Source organism: Pinus tabuliformis, chromosome 7, assembly GCF_031772625.1.
Source record: "Pinus tabuliformis cultivar Carrire ecotype Pingquan chromosome 7, CPIR1, whole genome shotgun sequence".
NCBI classification, from domain to species: Eukaryota; Viridiplantae; Streptophyta; class Pinopsida; order Pinales; family Pinaceae; genus Pinus; species Pinus tabuliformis.
In genome coordinates this window covers 98,692,048-98,713,276 of record NC_142293.1, presented here as the reverse complement: position 1 = coordinate 98,713,276, position 21,229 = coordinate 98,692,048, and positions in this window count along the sequence as shown.

Genomic DNA, 21,229 nt, shown 5'->3' with positions numbered 1-21,229 from the left:
TGACAAGTTGATTTCCGCTAAAGACATGACTTTTGTGCTTGTTCTTCTCTATGGGCAGGGACTTACTGCTCTGCAATACCCCTTGTTTAATTAATCTAGAATTATGAAGGTTTTGGGGACGGAGGTTTCCAAACACATTCAATATCGATCTACAAAATGAGAAATTGTCAACTCTTTATTAATTAATTAAATTCGTTGAAAGGCTTAATTTCAACCTCAACTTTTATGTACAATAATATTTTTATCCAAATGCTCGAAACAAAAAATTATTGGATTAATTTTATGATTAGATTTTATGTAAAATTAATAAAGAGAAATTCAAAAACAAATTTTACCATAATGCATGAGGTAGTATAATTATAATAATAGATATATTTATTTTCGAAAAAGTTTTTAGAGTTTTAATTTAATTATCAATTAATAAATTAATTTTACAATTAGATTTTATGTAAAATTCAGATTTTATTTATCAATTTTTTTAGTTGTTGTCAATTTCAATGTGTTAAGCTTTTTAAATAATGGGAAATTCAAGAACAAATTTTCACAAAATGCATGAAGTAGTATAATTATGGTAATAGATATATCTATTTTGGAAAAAAATTTCTAGAGTTTTAATTTAATTATCAATAACTATTATGTAAATGTTAAAGATTTAACTTCCACACCATATTCTAGAATAAATTTATTAGTTAAAGATTGAAATTTGTTGTGTTGAAGCGCTCTACAACCCAGTATGGGAGAGATGTTATGAGGAAACATTGCAATTAAAAATAATAAAATAATAATTTTTAAATTAACAAATTAAAAATTGTAATAACAAAAGAAATTAATGTTGGCCATAATTAAAATATTTCAATTTGCACCTTAATTTTACATAACTTAAAAAATTAAAAAATTAAAAACAAAATTCCCTTTTAGTATGAGGATATGGAGATGACTTAAAAAATAATAATTTATATGAAGAAATGTAATTTCTCACTACTTAATATGAAGATGACATGAAATAGCATTATTGATATGAGGGAAATTTGTAATTCTTTCACTACTTAATATGGATTTGATATTTAATATTCTAGAATTTAATAATGAAAATAATTAAATGTATGCATATAGGAAAAAATATGAGGGGACATGTAATTTTATTTTAATGTCCAAAATGTGAATTATAAATAAAATATTTCAATGTTAACTACATATATATTATACATCCATCTTAACATCAGATCACCGGATCTATGAAAAGGTAAGAGGGATCAAATCCCTTTTCACTCTAAAGGAGGTTTGCATTTCAAAAGATTTGATTCCTCTGGGCACTTGGTAGATCTAGTGTTAAGATGGATCTAGGCTCATCTAAAAAGTAATTTTGTTCTTTTTGTCTTTTTAATTAAATTGATTATTTAAAAAAATTGCCCCATGGACATGTACCATATGAATATGAGTTGTGGTTTTCTAAACATTTGGTATTAATAAGCCATGGTATTGTAACAAAGTCAATTTACATATTAAGAATCTCCATAGTTAAAGATTTTGTTACATGTTTTTTTAGATGTATATATGTTAACTCAAATATTAATTATTTTATAATAATAATAATAATAATAAAGTTACAAATTAGTTATTTTTTATTAGTTTTTTTAATCTCTATAATGTGTAATGTATTATGAGGTAGGTGTTTTGATACTAATCCTCGTTTAATTTATATATATTTGCTAGTAAATTAATGAGTGGTTTTATATAGCTTTGCTAGTAGATTAATGAGTGGTGTGAGAGGGGAAAGCTAAAGGAAACCCAAGACTCTAAGTAAAAAACTACTTTGTAGAGTTAAGGATGTTGGAACAAAATGAAAATGATTTTATACTAGTTCAAGAAACAAATTTATGCATTAAAAATGCACGTTTAATAAAACAATGATTAATATAAGAGGGACAAAATGATCATGTTATATTATACAAATGATTTTCTGAGAGGTAAATTTTAGGACACCGAAGGAGATGTGTAATTTTTTTTGTGCTCAACTTTAAGTTGACATACTTCTCTCTTATAATAAAAATAAAATGTTCTTTAAATAGCACACAATATCAAGTGTAAAATAAAAAAAACAAAAAAATGAATATACTTAATGTTAATCATAAAAATTCAATAATCTTATTTTAAAAAGTTGGAATAGAAATATATTACTTTCACTCAAAGCCATCAATAAAATTTTGATATTAATATGAAATAATATAATTTTACATCAACACTACAAAAAATAAGTATTTGAAAATAAAAATAAAAAATTTATTTAAAATAAAATAAAATAATCCATTTAATACTTAATATAAAATTAATATTTAACATTAACAAAATATTAATAATAAATAAAAAATTAATATTAAATAAAACATTTCAATGTAAATGTTCATATATATTAGCATCCACCTGTTTTGTGCCATCATCACTGCTTAACTTGAGATTCTGTTGCAATGGTGTTGCTGTTGTTTTACACTGTTCCATTCTGAATCTTTCCAACAGGGTTCTGGCATACTTTCCTTGAGTTAGAAAAGTTTGACCAGAATCTTTCCACACCTCCAAACCTAGGCAATAATGAAGATCTCCAAGGTCTTTCATTTCAAATACCTGTGACATTTGCTGCTTGATTTCTTTGATCAAATTATTTGCATTTCCTGTTATAATCATGTCATCCACATACAAAGAAATCAAAATGATTTGCCTCTGTTTATTTATCTTGGTATACAGGTTTGGGTCGTTGAGGCTCCTATGAAAACCATGTTGTATAAAAAATGAATCAATTTTCTCATACCATGACCTGGGTGCTTATTTCAAACCATAAAGTGCCTTATGCAATTTACACACTAAATGCTCCTGCCCTTTTTCACAAAACCAGGAGGCTGTACTAAATAAATTTCTTCCTTTAATTCTCCATTCAGAAATGCAGACTTAACATCTAGCTGGTGTAGCTTCCATTTATGTTTTGTTGCTAAAGAGATTAGCATTCTAATTGTATTTAGTTTAGCTACAGGGGCAAAGGTGTCATCGAAATCTATGCCTTCTTGCTGTGAATAACCCTTTGCTACCAGTCTAGCTTTGAATTTTTCTACACTCCCATCTGCATTTATCTTAGGTTTATACAACCACTTACAACCTATAGGGGTTTTTCCTTCAGGCAACTCAACTAAATCCCAAGTATGATTTCTATATATTGATTCAATTTCCTCATGCATTGTAGCCCTCCATTCATCTGATTTACTTGCTTCTTCATAATTTGAAGGTTCTACAATGTTTAAAATTTTGGACATTAAAGCATAGCCTTTCAATCTTTCAGGTAGTCTAGTCTTCCTACCTGATCTTCTAGGTAGAGGACTTACCTCAACTCTATTTGTTTCAGCACTTTCCGGGCCTGCATCATCATTTATTACGCTATCTGCTGTTACTTCTTCCTGTTTCTGCTCCTGCTCCTGCTCTTCATCTTCATCATTGTTCATCTCTATCAACAATGGAATGTGGCTGCCATTGCTAGAGTCTTCCTTTCCATCTTCAGTCTGTTCATGAAAAACAACATCTCTGCTTACAAAAACTTTATGAGTCATAGGATTATATAACTTGTATGCCTTATACTCTGTGCCATATCCTACAAATATACATTTCAAGGCTTTGGGATCTAACTTCTTTCTATCTGCTTTCGGTATATGAGCATAAGCTTTAGATCCAAATATTCTTAGATGAATAACTGCTGGTTTGAGTCCAAACAATGCTTCAAAGGGGGTTTTGAAGCCTAGACATTTAGTAGGACTCCTATTCTTTAAATAAACAACAGTATTAATGGCTTCTGCCCAAAGACCATTTGATATACCTTTACCTTGAAGCATACTTCTGGCGCACTCCACAAGAGTTCTGTTCTTGCATTCTGCTACTCCATTCTGCTATGGAGTGTGTGGCACTGTGAATTGCTGCATAATCCCATGCTGCTTGCAGAAGTTCATGAACTCTCCTAACCTGTATTCTACCGAAAGGCTTGACTCTTTTTACTTAAAAAATACACCCATGAAAACCTAGTGCAGTCATCTATAAATAGCAGAAAATAATATGCACCTCCTAAGGACCTAGTTTGCATAGGTCCACAAATATCTGTATGCACTAGTTCTAGGATGTCTCTTTCCTTTCTGTTGACATGCAAAGGAATTCTTATCTATGCATTTTCCCTAATGCACATCCATCACATTCCATCTTGACATTATGAAAAACAGGGAGTCCATCGACCATACCTTTCTTTTGAAGTAAAATGAGGTCCTGCAAATTGAGATGTCCAAATCTCTGATGCCAGAGATTTTCGACTGTTGATCGAGCTGCAACCATTGCTTGTCGTGGCATACTCTTTGCATCCAATCTATACAAATTCCCCACGTGCACTCCTATTGCAACTGTTTCCATCTGGCTATCCTTAATGACACAACCATTCTTAAAGAATTGCACCTGCATGTCCTGGTCTGTAATCATTGAGACAGAGATCAAGTTTTTTTATTCCTGGAACATATAATACATTTTTAAGATGTTTAATTTCGCCACTAGGTAGCTTCACAGAAATATCTCCACATCCTTTGATCTCATACCCACTGTCATCTCCTAGGTAAATTTTTGATCCACATGCAGATTCTTCAAGAAATTCAAAATAGTCCTTCTTACCGGTCATATGAGAGGATGCGCCAGAGTCGACATACCATATGTCGTCCTCATCTCCCTTTGATGCTGAAAGAGCACAATCGACTGTGAATAGTCGAAGATCATGGCTGTGGTCCTCCTCTTCTCCAACAAAACAGCCCTGATGTTTCCTCTGTTTGCCTTTTATTTCATCCACTTGCCTCTTATAGCATTCTTTAATCTGATGACCAGGTTTCCCACAATAAAAACATCTCTTAACATAATTATCAGTCATACCTCTGAATGGTCTCTTTTGAAAAGTGTTGGCCCCCTTCTGCTGCTGCTGCTGCGGTTGCTAGTGTTGATGTTGATGTTGATGTTGGTGCTGCTTTCCTCTGTACTGTCGCCTCTTCGCCATCAGAGCTAGGTCATTGCTCTGAGTTTTCAGATTCTGTCTTTTCTCCTCCTCCTGGAGCAGAATCGCTGTCAGCTCATCAAATGAAGGGGCTTTCTCCCTCGCTGACAGTCCTGTGATGAATGTCTGATATTCATCAGTCATTCTGTTCAATGTGAGTGTAACTATATCTGAGTCAGACACCTTTTCTCCAATAGCTCCTAGTTTGTCTCTCAGATCCTTGACTCTGGCCATGAATCCACCAACGGACTCATTCTCGTCCATCTTCAATGCAAACAATTTTCCCTTGAGTGCCAGAACACGATTTGTATTCTGAGTCTCGTACAGGTTCTTGATCGTTGTCCATAGATCAACGGCTGACTTGGAATCTCTGATATGTGGGATAATATTGTCCTTAACGGACATCTTCAGTATAACTTTTGCTTTCGTTTCTCTTTTATCCCAGTCTTGTTCTTGGGTCGCTGTTCCAGATCTCGGCTCATTTCCCTCAACGATCGCCCATGCATTTACGCTCTCCAGCAAAGTTTGCATTTTGAATTTCCAGTTGGAGAAATTCGTTCCATCGAGTTTGCCAGACTCGTGGAGGTATGATTCTATACTGTTGTTCATTTTCGCCCAACTGAACACTCCAATCGGCCACCACTGGGCAAGTCCGATCTGCTACCACCGAACAGATCAGGAACTTCACTATGCCACCACCGGGCAAGTCCGATCTGCTGCCACTAAACAGATCAGGGACTTCACTGTGCCACCACCAGGCAAAACCGATCTGCTACCACCGAACAGATCAATAAGCAAGCTCCAACACGCCACCACCGGGCAAAGGCGATCTGCTTCCACCGAATAGATCAAGGAGCTGCACTGCGCCACCACCGGGCAAAAAGCCAATCTGCTTCCACGAGCAGATCACAAAGCTTTGATTCGCCACCACTGGGTAGGTCTGATTGCTACCTCCGAGCGGATCACGGAACCCCAATTTGCCACCACCGGGCAGGTCCAATCCAAGCGGATCAAGGAACCTCAATTCGCCACCACTGGGCAAATCAAATCTACTGCCATCGAGCAGAAATCTCCACGTGCCACCACCAGGCAACTCCGATCTGCAACGAAAAATTGCAGATTTCCAGAGAGAAAGAGGTTGGCTCTATGGCACTCTGAACACCTACAAATCCGCGCCAATTGCAGAAAAGAAAAATTCGCGGTGTCCATGGAAATTGGCACGCTTAACAGCCACGGATCCACGCCAATTTAGTTATAATTTTGTTGGCACGCTTATCAGCCCCAAACCAGCGCCAATGGGCGCTTTTGTTCTTTAAAAAATCGCGCCTTTCTGTTTTGTTCTGGATTGGCGCGACTGTCTTCAAAAAATCCGCGCCAATTGCTCAACCCTTTCTCCGGCTCAGAGATGATCAGTCATCTGAGACCCTTCGCTCCAGGTGTTACTGCAGTTCCACCTGATCACACAGACACATTTACATGTACTCCTACCACTACAGAAATGTAACTAATGATACATCCCTAAAAAAAATGAGGCTATCTCTACCCTAAGCTCTGATACCAAGATAAAAATCACACTTTGAATTAAATGAAGGAGTTGCAGCTCACAGGTGTGTACGGCACCTGGGAGACTGCACTCAAACAAAGAGGAGACTCTCACTCTCGTTCACTCTACATTACATCAAATGAATATTACAATATTAAATACATCACTGAAAAATAGGTAGTTGTAAACAACCTCCTAAACTCTAGGAACTAATCCTAAACTAAGGAGATACGTTACAACCATATAACCATTTCTCCATTATTTTTAACTTTAAAGGGTTTTAATTTGAAGTTATGTTGCACAAGTTCAAATTAAATTACTTTTGGGAAAGCAATTTGGGTTTTAGTATAGGAAAGCATTTTAGGTTTTAGTATTTATCGTTGAATATATGTAAAAGTCTCCATTACATTTTTTTTTTTAATAAAATTTTATATTTATTTGAACATTCAAACCATTTTTGTTAGATTATGTAAATGGTGTGGATATGATAGTTATTGGGTTAGTGTCTTGAATTTAATTATAAAGAATGTGTTGAATATTTAATATTCTATATAGATAACTTTGTTAGAAATATAAAAGAGAATGGAGAGATGTTGTACACAACACAAAAATACACTTTAATATTTTTATTGTTCACAACAGTTACATATATAGGCCATAAATCTCCGACTTCCACACTTAGATTATGACTACAACTCATACATAAGAAACAACAATTTTTAGATTGATTCTTTGGAACTTTCAAGGACAACACCGGACAACATTACTTCCAATACCCTCCCTTAATGCTTACATAGAAAACATTGAAAACACATACAACAACAAGGATAATATATGTCTGATTGGTCTTCAACAACATTCACATCCATTTTGGATCTTGCAAACGCTACTTTTTCACTACCACATCTTCGAGTTGTCACTTGACCTCCATTTAAAACGTAGCCGCCTTTGACCATCGATGATGAACATTGCAAGATCAACAATATTGACACCTTGACTCACCAAGGCTTCTGCGATAAGATTCATTAAATGAACTATCATGTGGACCAACCAACATCTGTTAGATATTTCTCTTTCAATTATACGTTAGTTGCTAGGATGGAGGTCTGGATACTAAATGTGTTCAAACGTTGATCAAACAACTTGACCTTACTACACACAAGAATCGATGTTTTAGACACCAAAATAGAAAGAAATAGAAAACTACTTCAACTCACACCACAAATTTGGACACACAAACAAACACACAACATCAATTTGAAAACTCATAAAAAATAGCATATAAATAATATTCTTAGGCACAATGTTATGGATGACCTCCATTGTTATCTGCCAATACTTCGGCATAAATATTCCTCGATTCCACAAGCAGAATGATATTTTTTCAATGGCTCGTACAGATCTACTCTCCCATGATTGCAGAACAACTGCCAAAACCAAGCGTCGTGCTTTAAAGTTATTATGAGCCATAATAGGTTTCCACATGTGATATCGATTAGCCCATTATCAAAATCTTTAAGGCTGCAATGATCTATATTTGCATTGACTTTGCCTTTATTTTTACTCCCAATGAGACGTTGCATTTCATAGCTGTGTTACTTAACATGAGATATGTCTGCCAAAGTAGCTAGTTCAAATCCATTGTAATATAAATGGTTATCAATACATACATATCATCATACTTGCATTCTCCTCTGACTTTCATGCTGCAAACAATTATAGGACTGATCCAACGAGTTCCCGAATTCAGTCAGCAATCAGACTTGAAGCTCTTATGCATTGTGGGTTGAAAATCGAGCTAAAGCACACAAGAATTCCTCCCACGTATGAATTTGGACAGTCAAAACAGAAAGCGGGGTCTTCCTTGAGCGAATTGACTAGAAGACTGGAGCAGCTCCTTAAGAAAATCAATGGTTTTATTCACAGAAATTTTTGTGACTTTCATGAACAAATTTGATAGATCTCACCCCCGTGACTCTCAGTCTATGCTTGAAATCTGGTAAAAGGAAGCACAAATAATCCGCCATGATCTACCACAGATCCCTTCAGAACTAGTGATGTGGGTTGCTGCTTTGAAACGAATTCCCACCTCACAATCATGAAATTAAAGAACCCAACAAGAAACATGCCTTTAACACGCCTTTATTTCCATTAGCCACTAGAAAGATCTGATCACTTTACAATCAGAATCATGCATAGTCAAAATCACACACAACTGAGATGTATAAATAGAGATCAAACCATTATCACAAGTTGCAGTCACAACTCTTTGAGCAATGAAATGTAAAAATTAACATGTAGATTCAAAATTTCTCATGAAATTTACTAGACCACAAGACTAAAATATACTCTACTATTATGTGGAATTCAATTCGTGATCAAGAACACAAATCATAAACTTGTAAGAAGAATTATCGCACATCCACATATATTTATCTAGGGGAAAGCAACTTCTCAAAACCCCTTCTTATCTGTAATACATTAATCAAAGAATATATATGAAATACATATGCTTGCTCAAGCTTGCGCACAACCTGACTTTGGCCAACACTTAACCAATTTTCAATCCCTCTAAGCTCATATTTCATTCTGTTGTTCCTATGGGAAATTTTCCCCTATTATTTAGGAATTTCCCACTATTTAATTGTGTAATTCCTCTAAGCCCTTCCTCTGACTGCATGCACCACCTGTACACATGGGAATATGCTACAACTGATAGTACTCTGCCTTGGAATCTCCATCTCAAATGGGTAACTCACATTCTCTGCATGCAAGAATTATTTTGGGTTGATTGATCACTTAGTTGGTTGATGACTAAGTGTGGTTGAAGCTCCACTTCCACAACTTAATCTCCACTAGTTCCTCTGACAGTTAGAACTAGTTTAACTTACCAAAAAATAAATTAACTGAAATTATTGCTAAAAATTAGAAATCAAACATACTAAACTAGATTCAAGCTTCCCCAAATCAAATTAACTCAGTTAATTGAATGAAAAGTGTCATGTCACCTCAGTTAACTACCTCTAAGATTTCTACTAAAATATAAATTTGAATTTTCTCTATTTTGACCAAGGCAAAGTCACGCTGAGATTTTCTTAATGCATTTTCAACACTCCCTCTCACCAAAAAAGGAATTATCAACCACCCTATCCTGCACCTGTGGAACTCAAACTTCCCTCTTGACAAGGCCTTTATCAAAATATCAACATCTTGTTTCTCTGTCAGAATGTACTGCAACAACATAATCTTCCTCTGCACACAATCCCGTATATGGTGATACTGGATATCAATATGCTTAGATTGACATGAAGAACGAGCTTTTCAGAGAGTTTGATGCAACTCTGATTATCATAGTAAATCATAGTTGGATCCATCATCTAACCAAACAAGCCAACAAGTATCTTTCTCATCCAAATTGCCTCACATGTTGCTTGACTTGCAGCCATGTATTTTTCTTCTACCGAGCTGAGTGCCATAGATCTTTGCTTCCTGTTGTACCAAGAAATTGTTGTGGACCCAACATTGAAAATTCCACCTGATGTACTCTTCCGGTTTGATGGACTCCCTGCCCAATCTGCATTGGTGAAGCCACACAAATTCACTCCCTTTGTTCGTCTATACCAAAGTCCAAACTGGGTAGTGCCTCTAAGGTACCGTAGAACATGCTTAACTGCCCTCCAAAACAATTTGGTTGGCCTAACTATAACTTGGCTCAGTTGGTTGACTGCAAAGCACATATTTGGTCGTTTGTTTACAAGATACATGAGTGAAACCACTAACTTCCAATAAATATTGGCATCCACTTCCTCACCTGAAGTGACATCCTCTTTCCTCCATTTGGTCACTAGAGGAGTCCCCATGGGTTTGCACATGTCCAGGCGGAACCTCTGAAGTATCTTGTTGGAATACTTGACGTGAGATACAAACAGTTCCACATCGCCTTATGATACTTCAAATCCAAGGAAGTAGTGCATGAGACCCATGTCCTTCATCTCAAACTCTCTTGCAAGGTCCCCTTTGCAAGATCTGATCAGTTTCTCATCACCACTCAAAATCAAGCCATCAACATATAAAACAATAATCAACCATTTACCTTCTAAGATAACTATTGATCATGGTATATCAAGCATGGGGTGTTTGCTTGAGACCATACAATGCTCGCTTGAGTCTGCATACATGAGACTCTCGATCAAAAGTCTCAAAGCCTTCTGGTTTCTCGATATACACCTCCTCCTCAATAACTCCATTGAGGAATGTTCTTTTCACATCCATCTGGTGGATCTTCCACCCCATATGTGCAACCAGAGAAAGGATTGATTTGATGGATGAATACCTTGCTATAGGAACAAAGGTATCCTCATAGTCAATCTCCTCAACTTGAGAGTACCCCTTGGCCCCAAATTTGGCCTTGTACTTTTCTATGCTTCCATTTATTTCCTGCTTCACCTTGAAGATCCATCTCAAACCCACAACTGATTTGTCTGTTGGTCTTGGGACCACTTCCCAAACATTCTTTACAATGGATTCATACTCCTCCACCATTGCATCAACCCATATTGGTTTCTCTACTGCTTCCTCGAAAGAGGATGGCTCAGTCTCTACTAGCTCAGTCATTAGAGCCATGTAGCCAATGTATCGATTTGGTGACCTTCTCTGCCTGCATTGATTTGAAGGAGCACCCACATTCTCCCTCGCATCTTGCACAAGTCTCTTAGCTTCCTTGGTTCTCTTCCTACCTTCTCTGGATGGTTCTACTTGAGTGGTTGTATCTACTCTCCGCTCCTCAACTTGTGGCTACTCCACAACATCCTAAGGCTCCTTCTTTAGAGCTAAAAGCTCCTCCTCTGGTGGGATTTGAAGCTCCCTCTCAAGAGAGCACCACATGGATTTGTCTTCATCAAATTTTACATCCATTCACACAACTGTCATTCTGAGGGATGGAAAATACACACAGTAGTTGTGGGGAGTTTCTATGTAACCCACAAATACCCCCAACTCTATTGTTGGCTCTAGCTTCTTCTTGATTCTTTGGAGACATGGAAATAAATAGAGGCTCCAAAAATCCTAAAGTGTGACACATCTGGCTTCCTCCCAAGAAATCCTCCTCCGATGTGATCATGCCAAGAATTTGATGAGGACTCTTGTTTTACAAATAGACCGTTGTGTTGCATGCTTCAACCCACAAGTGTAGAGGTAGGATTTGGTCATGCATCACCTTCATTGCTCCCACAATGTTGTGGTTCTTCCTCTTAGCCACCCTATTCTATTGTGGTTTGTCAGGTGTTTTCAACTCTCATCTAATGCTTTATTTTGCAAAAAAATTGTAAACTCATTCAACACGTACTCACCTCCATTATTGCTCCTAAGAGCCTTCACCTTCTTGCCCATTTATTTCTCCACCAGTGCCTTAAACTATAAAAACTTGGAGAAAGTCTCATCCTCTTCTGCATGAAGAAGATCCAACACTTCCACGAGAAGTCATCAATAAATATGACAATATTTTTGTTCCTGGTAGTGGATGTTGTTGAGAAAGGTCCACAAACATCAGAGTGGATCCTTTCAAGGACTGCATGTGCTCTGCTATCCCGATCATGGAAAGTGGATTTTGTGTACTTCCCCAAGGTGCCCTTTGCATGTATCCTACTACTCTAGTGCTCCTTTGGGAGGCTTGTGGTTAGCTGCTACATGATCTTCAAAGCGCCATGATGAAAATGACCAAGTCTTCTATTCCAAAGTTCACTTACATTGTGAATCTATACCTTCTTTGCCTTTGTGTTCAATGCAACACAATCGTCCACATCTAGCTTGTAGAGTTTCTTCACACAAACCTCGATAGTTTTCACTTGTCCCATGGTTGTCTCTTAGGAATGCCTTTCCTTTGCTGAAGATCACATCATAACCATGATCTTCCAAAACTACAATGGAGACAAGATTCTTCTTTAGACCTAGAACAAACATCACATCCTTGAGTTTGACAGCGGAGCTCAACTCCCTCTAAAAGGTGACTATACCAATCTCGGTCATGTTGTACCTTCCATATTCTCCCATCTTGATGTGGATCTATAATATTTCTCCTCCAAATCACTGAAAAAATCTTTATTCCCCATCATATGGAATGAGGCATCGTTGTCTAGGTACCACATGCTTCCCATCACTATGATGGACATGCATGCAATGAGAGTGAATTCAAGCTCAAACTATGAAGCCAAGGCTTCACCTACTGCTCCTTCTGAGGTCTTCTTGCTTGTCTTCTTGTGTGGACACTTCTTGGCACAGTGCTCGAATTTATGACAGTGAAAGAACTTGATTCTGGACAAGTATTTCTTCTTTCCCCCTTGAATAGATTTTATTTTGGATTTGGATTTCTTCCCTTTCCCTTTCTTTGGCTTTCCAGCCAAGGACAGTTCTCCTCATCCTCACCCTTGTATGAAGTCTTGTCTCTGGTATTTCGACTTATTTCCTCCTATACCAAGTCGAACCATAAGTGCTCCCAACATGGTAGCTTCTCCCTACCAATTTCCAAATCTTGATAGCTATGTCGACTCTTGGGAAGACCTAGAAGGCTTAGAGCTACCAAGTCTTCTTCGGGGACATTAACACTGACCCTGCCAAGTTCATCACGATATTGTGTAAAATTTCTTAGATGTTGCGAATTGTGTCATTCTTTTGCATCTTGATACTTCAAAGCTTGTCCTTGAGTGTTAGGTCCTTGTGGTCACAACTATTCTCGAACATGTAGAAATTTCATGTAGATTCAAACTAATAATTGTGATATGCTAAAATAATAGACTTGAATCTACTCTACTCATAAGTGGAAACAATTAAACGATCGTGAAATCACAAAGCATAAAAGATAAATAATTCAATCAACACATTACACAATGATTTTCTGGGGAAAAGCCACAACTAAAAATCCCTGCTATCTGTATATTGTATTAGTCAAAGAATCTGGATGAATACAATATGCTCTGCTCAACCTTGAGCTCAACCTACACAAGTATTTTATATTATTTTCCAGATTGAATGCCTTTGGCCAATACTTATCCGAATTTCCAAGCCTCCAAGCTTTTATTCCTTGAGATGTTCCCTTGGAAATTAGCACATATTTAATTAGAAATTCCACAATTATGAATTGTGCAATACTCATAGGTATTCCTCTAATTGCATGTACCATCGGTTTAATTCAGACTATTTTACAACTTATAGTACACTGTCCCTAAAATCCAATCTCAACTGGGTCTTTCTCTGATTTGACATAAATGAGTTAATTATGACTGAATCCTTAGTTTATTGGTTGATCACTACGGTTACACCACACTACTGCAGGTTACACCCCACTACTACAGTGTACTCCCCCACCAGAGGTTACACCCCACTATAGTAAGTTACTCCCCACTGCAGTAAGTTACACGCCACTACAGTAAGTTACACCCCACTTTTGCATGTTACACCTCACTACTAGATCTCCCACTAATTCCTCCATCAGTTGAAACTAGTTTAACTGACTTTAACTATAATTATTTAATTAAGTTTGCAATAATGCGTCTTTTGGATTTACCTTGAACTAGAGGTCCATCAGTTTGCAAGGACAACTTCAAATTCTTCTCTTCTATTGTGATTTTAGCTCCAATTCCATGTTGAAATTCCTTATAGATTCAAACTGCTAATTGTAATATGCTAAAACAATAGACTTGAACCTACTCTACTCATTGGCTGAAACAATTAAACGATTCCAAAATCATGAAGCATACAAGAGAAAGAATTTAATTAACACAATACAAAATGATTTTCTGGGGAAAGCCATAGCTAAAAACCCCTGCTATCTGTATATTGTATTATTCAAGAATCTTGATGAATACAATATGCTTTTCTCAACCTTGAGCTCAACCTGCACATGCACTTTCTATCCTTTGCCTGACTGACTTCCTTTTTTCAATACTTAGCCAAATTCCAAAGCCTCCAAGCTCCTAATTCCTTGCATTGTTCCCTTCGGAATTAACCCATATTTAATTGGGAAATTACACAATTATGAATTGCGCAATAGTCATAGGCCTTCCTTTGACTGAATGCACCATCATTTTAATTTAGATGATTTTACAACTGATAGTACATTGTCCCTAAAGTCCAATTTCAACTGATGCTTTCTCTGATCTGACATGCATGCATTAATTATGAGTGAATCTTCAATTTACTGGTTGATCACTGTAGTTACACCCACTACTGCAGGTTACACCCCACTACAATAAGCTACACCCCACTACAGAAAGTCACACCCCACTGCTGCAAGTTACACCTCACTACTGGATCTCCCACTAATTCCCTCATTAGTTGGAACTAGTTTAACTAAGTTTAACTCAGTTGGACTGAATTAAATAATTATAACTCAATAAACTCAACTAGTGCTTCTAATTGTAGGAGACACTCTACATGACTCTAATTAGACCCTCAACTAGAATTAATTGAGCTAACTAAGTCAAATTAACTTAGTTAACTATTACAAGTTGTCATGAGATATGGAATTACAATTTAATTCCAAATTTAATTCAAGGACAAACTAAATTAGTATTTTTATTGATGTTATTTTTAACATTTCATGTTGTTATTTTCAACAGAACAATTCTGTCAGTTATTTTCACATCACAAACAGAGTCTCTTTTCCATGGATATTAGTGACAATATGATCCTGTACTCCCTCCAATATGATTCTCCTCACCTTGGCCACATCTTTCTTCCGCTGAGCAAGATTCTGGGCATCAGATGCTTGGGGTTTTGCAACATCTGTTTTGATGTATTCTAGCAACCCATTGTCATCCCATATTGCCTCCATGTTTTCCTTCCATCCAACAAAGTTTGAGGTTCCTTCCAAGGCATACTCTAGCTTGAGTCCATTAGTCCTAAACAAAATCTGCAACGCTGATCTTCAAATTCAAACCTCCTACAATGACAACTTTGAAATCTCTGCTCTATAGTGATTCCAACTATGATACCATGTAGAAATTGATTTGTAGATTCAAAACTACTCATGAAATTTACTAAAACACAAGACTCGAATCTACTCTACTATTTTGCGGAATTCAATTCACGATCAAAAACACAAATCATAAACATGTAAGAAGAATGATCACACATGCATAGATATTTATTTAGGGGAAAGAAACTTCTCAAAACCCCTTCCTATATATATTGCATTAATCAAATAATAGAGATGAAATACATATGCTTGCTCAAGGTTGAGCACAATCTGTAAGTTTATAGTCTATCCCTCTGCCTGAATGATTGACTCTAGCCAACACTTAGCCAATTTTCAAGCCCTCCAAGATCGTATTTCCTTGCGTTGTTCCTCTGGGAAATTGGGCCCTATTATTTAGGAATTTTCCACTATTGAATTTGCAATTCCTCTAGGTCCTTCCTATGACTGCATGCACCACCTGTACACATGAGAATATGCGACAATTGATAGTAATCTTCCATGGAGTCTCCATCTCAACTGGGTAACTCGAATTCTTTGCATGCGACAACTTGACCTCCACTAGTTCTTCTGATAGTTAGAACTAGTTTAACTGACAATAACTCAAATTAACTAAAATAGATTGCTACAAATTAGCAATCAAACATAATGAACTAAACTCAAGCTTCCCTAGCTTGGATTAACTCAGTGGAAAGTGCCATGTCACCTCAGTTAACTACCTCCAAGATTTCTGTTGAAATAGAAATTTGAATTTTCTCTAGTTTGACCAAGGCAAAGTCAAATTGAGTTTTTATTATTGCATTTTCAATACGAATCCCACAGAATATGAATTTCTAGGCCATAGGATCACATATTCAATGATAGTTTCTTCTTACACTCAAAAGAACAACATACCTTTACACTGATCTATTTTCTTCACACTCGGATCTATAGATCTAAACAAATAGGATCACAAAAAATCAAAATCTCACACAATAGACTAGTCTATGCACACATTACTACCCTTTCTAAAAATACATGACCACAACCCCTCTTGTGTTGTATGTGGAGCATGATTGTTCAAAGGTCTTTGTTTCAGCCGGATGTATACCCCAAGAATTTTGTACACCCCTCCACGGGGGGGGTGCGGGGGGGACTTGTCCCCCTCGTGGGGGTCCGGGGGGGCCGATCCCCCCGGCTGGGGGTCAGGGCCAGCGATCCCTCGCGGGGGCTCGGGGGCAGCACCCCCGAAGCTAAAAACAAATGTAAAATTGCCTTGTAAAAGTATAGTAATTTCTAGTCAATCTGGGCTGTTCATTAGGCAGATGATCTGACGGTAGAACTTATGTTTAGTTTAGGGTTTTTTGCCCTAGAAGGCAACCCCTCTCTTTGTATGAGGGTATTGTATTGGAGGCTGAGATATAGATGTGTATTCTGTGAGCGAGAAACGAGAGGTGAGACTGCGAGAGAAAACAGAGGATATTACAGTGGATTTGCTGTAGGTTGTGTCTCTTCATTTTGCTGGATAATAGAAAGGAAGGACTGGCTGTTCGGGGTGGACGTAGCCCAAACTGGGTGAACCACGTATATCTGTGTCTCTCTTGTTTTGTGCATTTTCTGTGTTTATATTTCTGCAATATTTTATGTGTTCCATTGCTCTGTAATATATAACTTTCTAACAACTGGTATCAGAGCCGAAGGTCTATTTGGCTGATAAACTCGCAGGAAAGAAGGGTTCCTGGTTCGAGTGGGAGCAATGACGGAAGATGGTAAGTTTAGGGTCGATAAATTTAACGGCCAAAACTTCTCGGTGTGGAAGATGCAGATGGAAGATTATCTGTATCAGAAAGATCTATACCTACCATTGGGCGAAAGACAAAGATGCCGACGGGTATGAAAGACGAAGAATGGAATGTCGATAGAAAGGCACTTGGAACAATACGGTTGTGCCTTGCTGCGCCAGTCGCCTTCAACATTTCGAAGGAAACCACGATAGAGGGTTTGATGCAGACGTTGTTGAAACTATATGAAAAACCCTCGGCCTCAAACAAGGTATTTCTTATAAAACGGTTATTTAATATGAATATGTCGGAAGGTGGATCTGTTGCAAACCATTTAAATGATTTTAATACAGTTACAAGTCAGTTAAGTTCTGTAGGGGTAAAATTTGATGATGAAGTTAGAGCTCTGTTATTCTTGTGCTCATTACCAGAAAGTTGGAATGGTTTGGTAATGGCCATTAGTAACTCCGTTTCTGGATCTAGTACTTTAAAGTTTGATGATGTTGTCGGTGCTATCCTTAGCGAGGAAATGCGATGGAAAAGCTCCGGTGAGACATCGGGAAATGCTTTGAGTGCAGAGTCTAGAGGAAGAAAAATGGAAAGAGGAAAGAGCTCAGGATATCGTAGTAAATCAAGGAAATGCAGATCCAAGTCCAGATCAAGGATAGTGTGCTAGAAATGTGGAAATAAGGACACCTAAAGAAAGACTGTAGATCTCAGAAGGGAAAAGAAGGAGATGCACAACAAGAAAACAATCATGAAGCAAATGTGACAGGTGAGGTGTTACAAGATGCTTTGATTCTTTCTTTCGAAAATATTACTGATTCCTGGGTGGTAGATTCAGGGGCTTCATTCCATGCCACACCTGATAAGAAATACTTTCATGACTATGTTCAAGGAGATTTTGGACAAGTTCGTCTGGGTGATGATAAACCCTGTAAAATCGTTGGAATGGGTAAGGTTCTTGTAAAATAGCAAAATGGAAACCAATGGCTATTAAAGGAGGTAAGGCATGTTCCAGATCTAAAGAAAAATCTGATTTCACAGGGTAGTTAGGCAGTGAAGGTTGTGTGACAACTTTCACAGATAAAGCTTGGAAGGTCACCAAGGGAGCCCTGGTAATAGCAAAAGGTGAAAATGTTGGTACATTGTATTTATGCAATGGTATTTCTAACTCTGTTAATGCTTTAACTTCCAAAGGAGCAGATGCAGCATTATGGCATCATAGGCTCGGACACATGAGTGAAAAGGGGATGAAGATTCTTCACTCAAGGAATTTGTTGCCGGGTTTGAAGAATGTTGATTTGGATTTCTGTGAGAATTTCATTTATGGAAAACAGAAGAGAGTCAGATTTCTCAGAGTTGGGAAGAAAAGAAGAGCGAAAAATTAGAGCTTGTGCATACAGATGTATGGGGACCTGCTCAGGTATCATCTCTCGGTGGCTCTCATTATTATGTTACTTTTATTGATGATGCAACTAGAAAAACTTGGATTTATTGTATTAAGAATAAATCTGATGTATTTGATACTTTCAAGAAATGGAAAGCTTTGGTTGAGATTGAGACAGGAAAGAAATTGAAGTGTCTTAGATCAGACAATGGAGGTGAATATTGCAGCAAAGAGTTTGATAGGTATTGTTCAGAACATGGAATTCGCAGAGAGAAGACAGTTCCAAGAACACCACAAGAAAATGGTGTGTCAGAAAGGATGAACAGAACAATCATGGAGCGTGCAAGGTGCATGAGATTGCATGCAAGATTGCCTTTACAGTTTTGGGCAGATGCTATAGATACTGCTGTTTATCTAATAAACAGAGGGCCTCAAGTTCCTTGGATGGTGGTGTTCCGGAGGAAGCATGGACAGGTAAAAAGGTAAACTACTCTTTTTTAAAGCCTTTCGGTTGTGAGGCCTTTGCCCATATTGATAAGAAAATAGAACAAAGCTTGAGGCAAAGTCAAAGAAATGTACCTTTATTGGATATGGTGTTAATGATTTTGGTTATTGCTTATATGATTACGAAAATCACAAAATCATTAGGAGCAGAGATTTAATATTCAATGAAAAGGCCTTGTATAAGAATCAGTTGCAGGAAAAGAAGCAGGAAAAAGAAAACAAGGAATACGCAGTTATTGATGAAATCACTGAAAAGGTAAAGGTGCCTGAAAATAATAATAATCAACAACAACAACAGGCACCCCAAACACCTGAAAGTGGTGTTAGAAGATCTACCAGGATAAGTATACCCCTGAACGATACTCTCCTTCATTATATTATTTATTGTTGACTGATTCTGGTGAACCCGAATGTTATGAAGAAGCAATGCAGGTTGAAAGCAAGAAGAAGTGGGAGGTAGCCATGGAAGAAGAGATGGACTCCTTAATGCATAACCAGACTTGGGATTTAGTCAGGTTGCCTGCAGGAAAAACTACATTGAAGAATAAATGGGTTTACAGGCTGAAGGAAGAAGATGGAGGAAAACAGAGGTACAAAGCTAGACTTGTGGTGAAGAGGTTTGCATAGAAGAAAGGTATTGATTTTGATGAAATATTTTCTCCTGTTGTTAAAATGACTTCAATAAGAACTATTTTAAGTCTTGTAGCAGCTGAAGATTTGCATCTTGAGCAGTTAGATGTAAAGACAACCTTTCTCCATGGGGATTTGGACGAAGAGATATATATGCAGCAGCCACAAGGATATGAGGTGAAAGGGAAGGAGAAACTAGTGTGCAGGTTGAAGAAGAGCTTGTATGGCTTAAAACAGGCTCCAAGGCAGTGGTATCTAAAATTTGACAAGTTTATGTCTGAACAAGGTTATACTAGATGTCACTCTGATCATTGTGTTTATCTGAAAAGAAAAATGATGGCAGCTATATTATATTGTTATTGTATGTGGATGACATGCTTGTTGCAGGATCTAACATGCAGGAAATAAATGTACTCAAAATAAAATTGGCAAATTCATTTGCAATGAAGGATTTGGGAGCTGCAAAACAAATCCTTGGTATGAGAATCACTAGAGATAGGAAAAATCGCAAATTAACATTGTCTCAAATGAGTACATACAAAAGGTGTTGAAAAGATTTAATATGCGCAATGCAAAACCAGTTAGTTAGTACCTTTTGCTAGCCATTTCAAACTTAGTAAGGAAATGTGCCCAAAGACCAAGAAGACATGGATTATATGTCTAAAGTTCCATATGCATCAGCAGTTGAAGCTTAATGTATGCAATGGTCTGCACAAGGCCTGATATTGCACATGCAGTGGGAGTTGTAAGCAGGTACATGAACAATCCAGGAAAGGAACATTGGATGGCAGTGAAATGGATTCTCAGATATTTGAAAGGTACCACAAATCAAGCATTATTCTTTGGTGGTGCAAACATTTCTCTACAGGGATATGTTGATGCAGATATGGCAGGTGACAAGGATAACAGGAAGAGCACTACAGGATATGTATTTACTGTTGGTGGAACAATTGTCAGTTGGATTTCAAAAATCCAAAGTGTTGTTGCACTTTCAACAACAGAAGTAGAGTATGTTGCTGCTATAGAGGCTAGTAAAGAAATGATTTGGTTACAAAGGTTTATGGGTGAATTGGGTAAGGAGCATGATATGGGCACGTTATACAGTGATAGCCAAAGTGCCATTCATCTTGCAAAGAACTCAGCATTTCATTCTAGGACTAAACACATACAACTCAAGTACCATTTCATACGATCAGTGTCGGAAGATGGAGAGTTGAAGCTGGAAAAGATACGCACTAGCTAGAATCCTGCAGATATGCTAACAAAAGTTGTAACCAGGGAGAAACTGAGAATATGCTCAGTTTCAATTGGTCTTCAAGGATGATGATGAAGATGAGAAACAGCAGGTCCAAAGAGGAGTCATTGTCCAGCAAATGAAGCA